The sequence below is a fragment of the Mastomys coucha genome, chromosome X, assembly GCF_008632895.1.
Source record: "Mastomys coucha isolate ucsf_1 chromosome X, UCSF_Mcou_1, whole genome shotgun sequence".
NCBI classification, from domain to species: Eukaryota; Metazoa; Chordata; class Mammalia; order Rodentia; family Muridae; genus Mastomys; species Mastomys coucha.
Window position 1 is genome coordinate 108,599,406 of NC_045030.1, and position 10,768 is coordinate 108,610,173.

The window sequence follows — 10,768 nt, forward strand, 5'->3', positions numbered from 1 at the left end:
TGTGTGTGTATTCATGTTTGTGTTTATATAGTTGAAATGGAGTCACATAATTTGGCATCACCACCTCTACTAAACTTTATAGAGTCTAACAAATAAAAAAACCTTTTGAGTTGTTGGCCAGTGACATCCCTTAGAATCTCCAGTAAATAAATAAATGTTTTTAAAATTTGGAGGGGAAACTGGGAATGGAGAAATTTACATGTAAATAAAGAAAATATCTAAAAAAAATGTTAGCTTATCAAGAAATCAAAACACAATATTAACAAAAACTAAATACAATACAATACAAATAGAGTGGAACATTGTGAGATCAATAAGACAAACTGTCTACATTGAAAACTTTAAAAAATTTTCAGAACTTAAAGTCCTGAATAGAGTAAGATTTCACATACTTAAAATAGAAAATTCAATACTGTTAAGATGTCAATTCTTCATTGTTTCTTACAGAAGCACAACCCAATCCCTATTTAAAAAAAAAAAAAAAAAGTCTAGCACAACTCTTTTTTTTCTAGCTCATAATTTAATTTTTTACAATTTTTATTGGCTATTTTATTTATTTACATTTCAAATGTTGTCCCCCCTTCCAGTTTCCCCTCTGCAAACTCCCTATCGCACCACCCTCCTCCTACTTCTATGAGGGAGCTACCCTATCCACTCACCCACTCCTGTCTCACTGCCCTACTATTCCTCTATGCTGGGGTATCAATCCTCCACAGGACCAAGGGCCTTTCCTCCCATTGATGCCAGATAAGGCAATCCTCTGCTGAATCAGCAGTTGGAGCCACAGGTCCATCCATGTGTACTCTTTGGTTGATGGTTTAGTCCCTGGAGTTTTGGAGTGTCTCTGACTGATATTGTTGTTCTTCCTATGGGGTTGCAAACCCTTTCAGCTCCTTCAGTCCTTTCCCTAACTCCTCCATTGTGGTCCCTACTAGTACAGTTCTTTAGCACATTACCAAGAGATTGCAAATGGTTCCACAGGACATAAGTTTGTTCTATATATGTCACAGTTTTCTGTATAAGTCTTACATGTTTAATTACTCTGTCTCATGCTGTTGAATTCATACAATGAGATGATATTAGAGATACCAGCACTTTTACTGTTTCTAAAAATCTAAAACAAATCAACTGATGCATGTTTTTAATAAGAGGTGAGCTGCTTGCAATGTTAAAAGACAGCAACAGAAACAGGTTAAATCCTGAAATACTGACATGTTAGATTTATAAAGAAACCAAAGGATTCAGACACAAAATACTGAGCAAATTAATGCAAAAATCATGGAAGAAAGAAATAAATCTTCATGTCTACTGGCTGACATTTTGCCAAAACAGTTTTAGAGGGAAGTCCTGCATACTACCCAATAGACAAATACTATTTTGCTTTAGCTTGCTAACCAGTCCAGCAGAGGGAAACTATTCTGGGAGAGAGTTTACAAATAATCCTTTCAGCTAGGAACATCAGAGGACCTCACACTTTTATATATACAATTTGAAAGTTTGTCATCCTCAGTGGATTAAGTGAGCACCACTTTGAGGACCTATATAGTCCTAGGGGACAGAAAAGACTGCACACAAATATATTTTGGTGGAGAATGTGATTCACAAAGAAGAATTAAGCCTAATGTAAATTATCTATACCAGAGCTCCAGAAGTTCTTTAAGATGATAAAGTCAGCACCATAGAGGGAATTTTGTAGGCCCCGAGACACAGGCAGAACCAGAGCCAGAATCAGAGTTAGAGCCCGTTCTGAGAGCTACAGTCAGTTGTGCTCAGAAATCACAGAACAATGGAATTTAACCCACCAGGAAAGGTAGACTGAACTCCCACTGGAAACAGTCCATTTTAGTCTAACCTGTTTGAATTCCAGAGAAATAACTGGCTCCTATCCCATCCACAGTATAAGTTATAATGGACAATACCTCCAAGAGGGAATGAAACCTGTACACTTATCATATAAGCAGGGAAGCAGACTAGTTTATTACTTTTCAATTTTTAAATAATCTTAATTTTTATTGAATGGTTTTGTTCTTTTGGGAGATGAGTTGTTCTACTGATTTAATTTTCTTCTTCCCTGTTAACATCTCTTTTACCTTCCTCCTATGCAGTTTTCTTCTTATTACTTTTCTTTCTTCTATCTTATTTCTTTTACCCAATTCTCTTTCTATTTTGAGTAAAATATGTAATGATAGAAGTATAACAATATCTAATACTTCGAAATAATTGAAATAAATGGTATAGTAGCGGTTTAAAATGTCTGAATGAACCAGAATAGATGTGAATGAGTAACTACATAAATTCTGCCACTGCCAATTGCTAGTTCTGAAAATTGAGCAGTGCTTAAATTATGCCAGCTTTAGTTTTATGCACAAAGTAGAGCTCTAGTATTATGGGAGAGATTATGTACATTAGCTCATGCATATTCAACATGCAATAAATAGTATATAGTTTTCTATCACTAGTGTAGAACCAATGAAATAGGACTAAATATGTAAGGAAGGATAATATGAAATACCCTGTGTTTGCTGAAGAATTGAGCTATTACCTTCTAAATAGTATTCTAAGCAAAAATCAGTGAAAACGTATCAGGGAGCAAGATTCTTGGTACCACAAAGGAGAAATGATAAGAAAAAGCCAAAGGAGTTTAAAGGTAATTTATATAACAGAATATACATTAGAGAAAGGAGTCTAGATTTGCTACAAGAATATATCCTAGAAAGAAGGAGGATGGCAGTGCCATTCACAGATCTTAATTTTGAGAAGACAAAAGAGAGGAACTTTTTAAAGTTAAATAATAAGACAGTATTGTGATAATTTCATGCAAAAACTATAAACATCACAAAACCCAGCTCCCTGAGAAGACACTGGAAGGAATGCAATGGCAGCATATTATCTTGGAGCTGTCTAAATGCTACCATAACAGATAAGTTTAAAAAAACAAAAAAGATAATACCTATAAGTAGGTGACAAGATAGGTCTAAGAACAACAAACTGGCAGCAGTAGAAAATAACTCACCATCACTTCTACGGCTTGAATGGAATCACTCAGTATATTATGGGAAAGAGGGATTAAGCTTCAGGACATCTGGAAGATGAGAAACAGGAAAATACCAAAGTGACTCATGGGTATTTGTGGGAAAAGCCAAACTGAGAACAACTGCTGAAAGGCATGATTTCTCAACCCAACAGCCAATGAGTGCAAAAGTCTGCGGTGCTATCTAAATGAATTGAGTCAAGTTGTTATAGTTCCTATGAATTCTGAACACCGAATAACTAGGAGTTCCTTCTGGCATAGGCCTGCACTTCAAAAAACTGGTTAAAAATTGAACCAAATTATAACTGGATAAAATAGGGAAAAGATAAGTCCCAGACAAAAACAACTAAGAAGTAAAAAGCCACAAAACCCCCTGAAAGAAAATGAATATAACTTTGAACAATACAAAATCAAAATCTCCAAAGAGAAGACAAAAGCTCGAAAATTAGAAAAAATACCTTGAAACATATATGCCATATATTTTCAGGAAAAATTTCCACAGAAAAAAATCATTCTCAATATTTTCACAAAAAATCACTGCAAAAGTAAGGAGTTGGGGAAGACATGGGAGAGTTGTGGGAGGGGAAAATATGATCAAATACATTGCATAAATAAAGTTTAAATAAAAATATAAATTAATTGTAAAATGAGCCTGTGAAATGAAGGGAAAAGGATATGAAATTGAGGGTCACAGAACACATCAAAATCATAATCATCTATTTAACAAACAAAACGAAGCTAAAAAAGTGTAATAAGTCACAGATAGCAATAATCTACTATAAATCAGAAAACTGAGATGCTAAGTGACCAACCTGGAAATTTTTCAATATTAAAAATTGTTTTCAGAATATATAAAAAAACTAGAAGAAATACAGTATTTAATAAAAATAATAGATTTTGTTTTGAGAGGCAAGATGTAGGAGATAAGATGAGGAAAAACATTAAAAAAAAGTAATTGAAAATAGCTAAGTTTTTTAATGTAATAAAAACTAAATATCATTAAAGAGGAACTAACATTTAGAAACTATGAAACCAAGGATTAAGGCATTAAGAATCTAAACAACAGGGGAAATAAACATCTTGAAAGCTGTAATTCAAGAAAACTTAACAGAAATGAAAAAGGCTATAAGTTCCATCATTAAAGAATATTATATGGCTGAAAGTATAAGCAAAGATTGAGAAACAACAAGGCAAATTCTTGTAGATTTATTGAGATACTAAGAAACAAATGAATGTTCTACAGGCATCTAGAAAGCAGTGGCTCTTTCTTTAAAGACTGTGTATATGTGTGTGTACTTGTGCATGTGCGTGTGTGTGTGTGTGTGTGTGTGTGTGTGTGCGTGTGTGTGCTTAGTGTACTTTCCCTTGGAGGCCTCAATAGGATGTAGTGTCAGATCCCTCTGGAACTGGAGTAACTTATGAGTAACCAAAGTAGGAGCTGGGAACCAAACTTATATCCTCTACAAGAGCAGTAAATTCTCTTAACTGCTTAGCCAGCCCTCCAGCCCCCCAGCCCCCAGCTCTCCAGCCCTCAAGCCCTCCAGCTCTCCAGCTCTCCAGCTCCCTAGACCACAGATTCTTAACAAATGTAGTTTTTATCCAAAGGAACATTTGTTATTGTCTAGGGGCATTTCTGGTTGTCTCAAATAACTTGCACAGACCATAAATTTTACTAAATGTTGTTAAAAGTACAGGACAGACACCCCACATGCAAAACTCTTGTTCAGCCAAAAAAAAAAAAAAATACCAATACTGTTGATATTCAGATTCCCTATCCTGAACCTGGTCTATTGGTGCATATCTGGAATATCAACTGTTTCAAGAGACAAAAGTAGAAGGATCACTTCAACTTGAGAGTTGAAGATCAGCCTGGGAAAAAATACTGAAATATTATATAAAATAATCTGGACAAAAACAGCAAATGATTTATGAAGAAAAATCAATGGCCATTGTCTTTCTAACAGAAACACTTCAAGCCAGCAAAAAAAGAAGGAAATTTTACCTCTTAAGCAATGTAGCTATAACAGCCAGTTTTTGTTCTATTCATTTATTTTGCATTAAAGTGTATTAGAAAGAGCCATCTTCAAGGATGTAGGAGATAGATGTACATCAGATTATCATTAAAATGCAAGCCTCAGGAGAAGTACTGGGTCTCATTAGGAGCTTTACTATCTTCCTTGGTTGTTATCATCAGAAATTCCAGTCTTCTATCATAGATGCCATCTTTTTATACACCATTATGGATGAGATCATGTAAGTTCAGTGTGATGTAGTGATAGAACTTATATGACATTTTAAAAGCCTTTGTTGCTGACTCCTATAGGGAAGTTGCTATCTGCCTGAGATTTTCTTCTGTTTTACTATCTATTCAAGACAGAAACCCTCTCAATTTGAACTTGTTGCACCTATAGGCAGGCAGTTGTTCTTGACTTCTTCTGCATCTGGGCATTTTTACTTTTTCAACTCCATCCTGCTTTTGTCACTCTTCTTCAACATACGTCTCTGCATTTAAAAATGTATTCTCAATATATGTGCTTAACCACTCTGGAAGACAGGAATATGTTCTTTTTCTTATGTCTCATATCCTTATCTTTGGCAGAAACATGTATAATATCATAAGTACCCATAGCAAATGTAACTTCAGTATAAGGGATTCCATGAGGAGCTGGATGGTTCTCATCAAAATAAACTACACAATGTTCATAGCCATTAGTCCCAGTCCCACTCCCCCTCTATTTTAATCTTTACTTGAGTCTGTTCAGCAGCAGCAGTAAAAACACTTGGCTTTTATGGCTTAGAATAATGACACTCCTGTTTACTAAGATTAGTAAATAAACTTCTCACAGTTTTAAAACTCCATGCCATGAAAGTTAATTTCCACTGGTTAATGCACCTTTCTGGATGGCAGGTTCAATATCTATAGCCTCCTAAGTTTAAACAGCTTTACTTCACGCTTGACCAAATTCGTCCTGACTAATTTGCTAAATCTGTACAATTCATGCCACCTTCTGCATCTTGCAAAACTTTTATGAGGTCATACTCTTCCGATTAGATCAACAGTGGTTCCTTTCAAACTGAGCCTGGCCAGTGCCATATTTAAGTGGGTGCTACTAGAATCTTCTACTGTAAGATACAGTAAGTGGTTTTGAACAGATGAGGCACTTTCACATTTAACTTTCTCAGAAGTGTCCTGAACCCTTTAAAATACAGTAGGTTTGATAAAGTAAATCCCTCTCTTTGACTTCCCACATATGTTTTACTTAGGACTGGTCAAAGTTTTTACTGTCTGAGGAAGTCTCCCTATTAGTAGAATTCACTTCAAGTATTTCTGTTTGCTTCTAGGAAGACAAATATACAAAATATCTGCCATTTAAATTATAATCAATAATGATTTTGTCTTATTTTTATAAACATATATATTTAATTGGAGTACATTTACATAGGTCTTAATCCTAGTATTGCAAGACATCTACCAACTGAGCCATCTCTATAGCCACTGGTATATATGATTATTTTATATATAGCTATATACCTATACATATATACATACATACATTTATTTATACAAATAACAAGAACGCAGAAAGGGGACTATATAGGGGAAAGGTCAATAAGAAGGGAATGGAAATGATGGGGGCTGGTGGTCACAAATATGAGCAAAGTAAAATTCCATATATATATGAGAATGTCACAAAGAAAACCATATTTTGAGATGTTGTTTCAGTATTTGGCCTAGGCTTGCCTGGAGTTTTGTATTGAAACCAGCATGGAATCAAATTTCACTAAGATCTACCTAATTCTGCCTCCCAAAATATTTCATTTTGTACTTTCAATGATGTAGTAAGTCTAATATCAAGCTTCCAAAACTTCAAACATCACAAAAAGAGAAACAAATATTGTGCATTCTAGTTAAAGAATGCAATTCTAGAGCTGGAATGCTCAGTGATTACGCATACTTACTGCTTGTCCAGAGGCCGACAGTTCAGATCTGAGTACCTACTTGAGACCTATCCCTCTGTAACTCCGATTTCTGGACTCTGTAAGCCCAGGCATCCAGATTGGATGGCTCTGGACTCACAGGCACTTGTGCTCATTTGCTCATACCCACATGTAGACACACAAACCTACATATAATTAAATATTTTTTTAAAGAATGCAATTCCATCTATACATTCATGAAAAGGAACCAATATAAGGTGGATAAAATTTTAGATTCAGCTGGAAATTATAGGAAATATAAAGAATGCCATTTTTAAAACTTCATTTGACTGGGAAAATATAGAAGTAAAGTAGTCCAAGTTATTAACAGACAAAATGTAAGGAGAAGAAAAGGCTGGACTGGGCTTAAAAGATGCAATATTTAACTGGCAAAACTAAATTAGAGTTTAAATTACATATTCATAAATGCTAGCTGGGTACAATAGCATTCCCTTCAGCAAAAATAATTTAACATCAAATCTCACTAATGACAAATTTTCCCTCATTCATTTAGCCAATATAACATGTGATTTTTTTCCCAAATTCATCTTGAAATGATTTGTTCCTTTTAAAAATGTTATGTGTTTAATTACAAGGCAAAGAAACACTTTAAAACAATAAAACTTTATAATAAAATGTCAAGGAAGAATTTACCTCAAATTCTGAATCTATTAGATAATTTTCCTGTGCAAATACATTTTTGTATGATGAATAGAAGGTTGCAAAATATAATCATTAAGAATCAATATTAATTTCTTGAATTTTACTTGGTAGTAACTATTTTTAATTTTACAATAAGGCAGCATTATGGGTAGAAATAGTAAATGAGTTTTTAACATTTGAACTGCATTTTATATTTGGATAAGATCAGCTAATTATTCAAAATGCTTTCCTTATTAAGATCAGAAATGTCAGATCTATAAACAGTATGAAATGATAAACAATGTGTTCTTGTGATCTCATACAAAGCATCCTTGCAATAGTTTACTGACCTTTACTGATTTGTTCATGAATATTTTTCAATCTATTCAGAAATATAAGAATATAGTACTTAATGAATGCTTCCTATGGGAAGGCAATAATGAAGCATGAAGAAAAGACTTACTTAACTATTATTTTCTTCTGAGATCACTATTTCATTGAAATATTCCACTGAGAAGCAAAACTCAAAAGTTCAACAGATTTGCAGAAAATTTCTTTTTTTTCCACAAAGACACAGAGAAAATTTATTGAAATACTGAGGCTGCAGGGCAGTGGTGGTTCACGCCTTTGATCCCAGCACTTGGGAAGCAGAGGCAGGCAGATTTCTGAGTTCGAGGCCAGCCTGGTCTACAGAGTGAGTTCCAGGACAGCCAGGGCTACACAGAGAAACCCTGTCTCGGAAAAAAAAAAAAAAGAAAAAGAAAGAAAGAAATACTGAGACTAATAAATCCACAAAAATAACCTTAAGACAAGTCAGAAAGAATAATTTTATCCTGAAACTGATAACAGATAGAAAGTAGATACATGATGATAAATTTGATGACTAGAAAATGTGGTACAGAAGGATCATTACAAATGTCTTTTATGTTTTCACTAGTTTTGAATGAAAGAAAGACAACATTTGAAATATGCTATTTCAGAGTTGTTGACATCATGTGTTATTTGTCTGGGGAGTTATTAAATAGAATCTCATATAACCTAGACTAGCCTCAAAAAATCATTAATATAGCAAAAAAATAACGTATTTTATTTTTAAATTGTATTTATTTTGTTATGAATTCTTTGCCTGAATGTATATATTTGCTTCGCATGCATGCCTGGTGCCTGTGGAGGTCAAGAGAAGATACGAGATCCCCAGGGACTGGAGTTTCAGATGTTTGTGAGCCACCATGTGGGTGATAGAAGTTGAACCTGGTTCTTCTGCAAGAACAACAGTTCTCTTAAGCACTGAACCATCTCTCTAGACCCAAATGTAAACTATCTTTGAACTCCTAATCATCTTTCCTCCACCTCCCAAATACTTGGATTGAACGAATGTGTCACCATGCCCATCATGCTATTTTGGAAGGAAAGAGTAATGGTACTTTTTCTGGAAAACAAAAAAACAAAAACAAAAAAAAACAAAAAACCAAACAAACAAACAAAAAAATAACAATCCTGGTAGGCTTGGACATTTCAACACATGGTCAGTTGAAAGTAAAGTATAAACGTATCTGAAAGATCATACAAATTATTAGTATGATGGTGAAAGGAATATGGCTTGGAGGAGAAAGTCCCATTGGAAAAAATTAATAATGTCAAGGATAATGGACTAATGCTTGATAATTTAAAAATTGATGTCAGACTTGGTGGTACACATCAATTATTTTGCAACTAGGAAAACCAGGCAAGAAAATTATGGGTTAAAAGCCAGTTTGAGCTACATAGTAACTTATATTATCTTTCACAAAATCTTCAACCAAAATTTATTCCTGCCTAAAAGAAGTGCAGGAGTAAAGATGGAGCAGATATTGAGAGAATGGCCAACTTGAGACCCATCGCATGGGAGAGAGTCATCCCCTGACACTATTAATGATATTCTGCTATGCTTACAAACAGGAGCCTAGTATAACTGTCCTCTGAGAGGCTACACCCAGCAGTTGATGGAAACAGATGCAAAGACCCACAACCAAACAGTAGGCAGAGCTTGGGGAATCCTGTGGAAGAGTAAGAGTAAGGGGAGGGAGCTCAAATGGTCAAGAACAGCACAAGAAGATGTAGAGAGACAAGTAACCTGGGCCCATGGGAACTCACAGAGATTGAACTACTAACCAAAGAGTATGCATGGGCTGGACCTAGGCCTCTTACATACACGTAGCAGATGTGCAGCTTGATCTTCATGTTGTCCCATAACAATTAGAGTAGTGGGCAGGGGGGCTGTCACTGATTCTGTTTTGAGCCTTTGTAACCCTTCCCCATAGTTGTGCTGCCTTGTCTGGCCTCAATAGGAGAGAATGAGCTTAGTCCTACTGTGACATGATGTACCAGGGTGGGTGGGTACCTATGGGGAGGGGGGCTCCAGTTCTCTGAGGAGGAGAGAGGGGAACTGGGAGAAGAGGTGTAAGAGTAGGACTTGGAAGAAAGAATCGATAGGGAGGAGCTGCAATCAGACTGCAAAGTAAATAATCAATGGAGAAAGAAAAGAAAGTTCTTAAAGTTAGCAAAGTTTTTATACACCAGTGTTGAACGTTATTGAAATAATTAATTGAATGTTTTGGTTCAGTGCTCAAAATATCATATGATGAATGGCCTCCTAGGCAAAAAATCCCTCAACCAGGGGCTGTGCCTAACCTCTGGATAGGGTCTCTACAGGTTCTCTCTCCATTTTGTTGGGTATTTCAGCTAATGTCATCCCTGGTTGAAGGATGGGGCCACCTACCCATCTCAAAAATATTAACACAAAATTGTTCCTGTTTAAAGGAAATGCAGGGACAAAGAGTGGAGCAGAGACTGAAGGAAAGGCCAACCAGAGACTGCTTCATCTAGGGATCCATCCTATATGTAGACACCAAACCCAGACACCATTGCTGATGCGAAGAAGCTCTTGCTGATAGGAGCCTAGTGTAGCTGTCTCCGGAGAGGCTCTGTCAGAGCTTGACCAATACAGATGCATATGCATGCTCACAGCCAACATCAGACTGAGCACTGGACCCCAATGGAAGAGTTAGGGGAAGGACTGAAGAAACTGAAGGGGTTTGCAACCCCATAAGAAGAATAACAACATCAACCAAACAGACC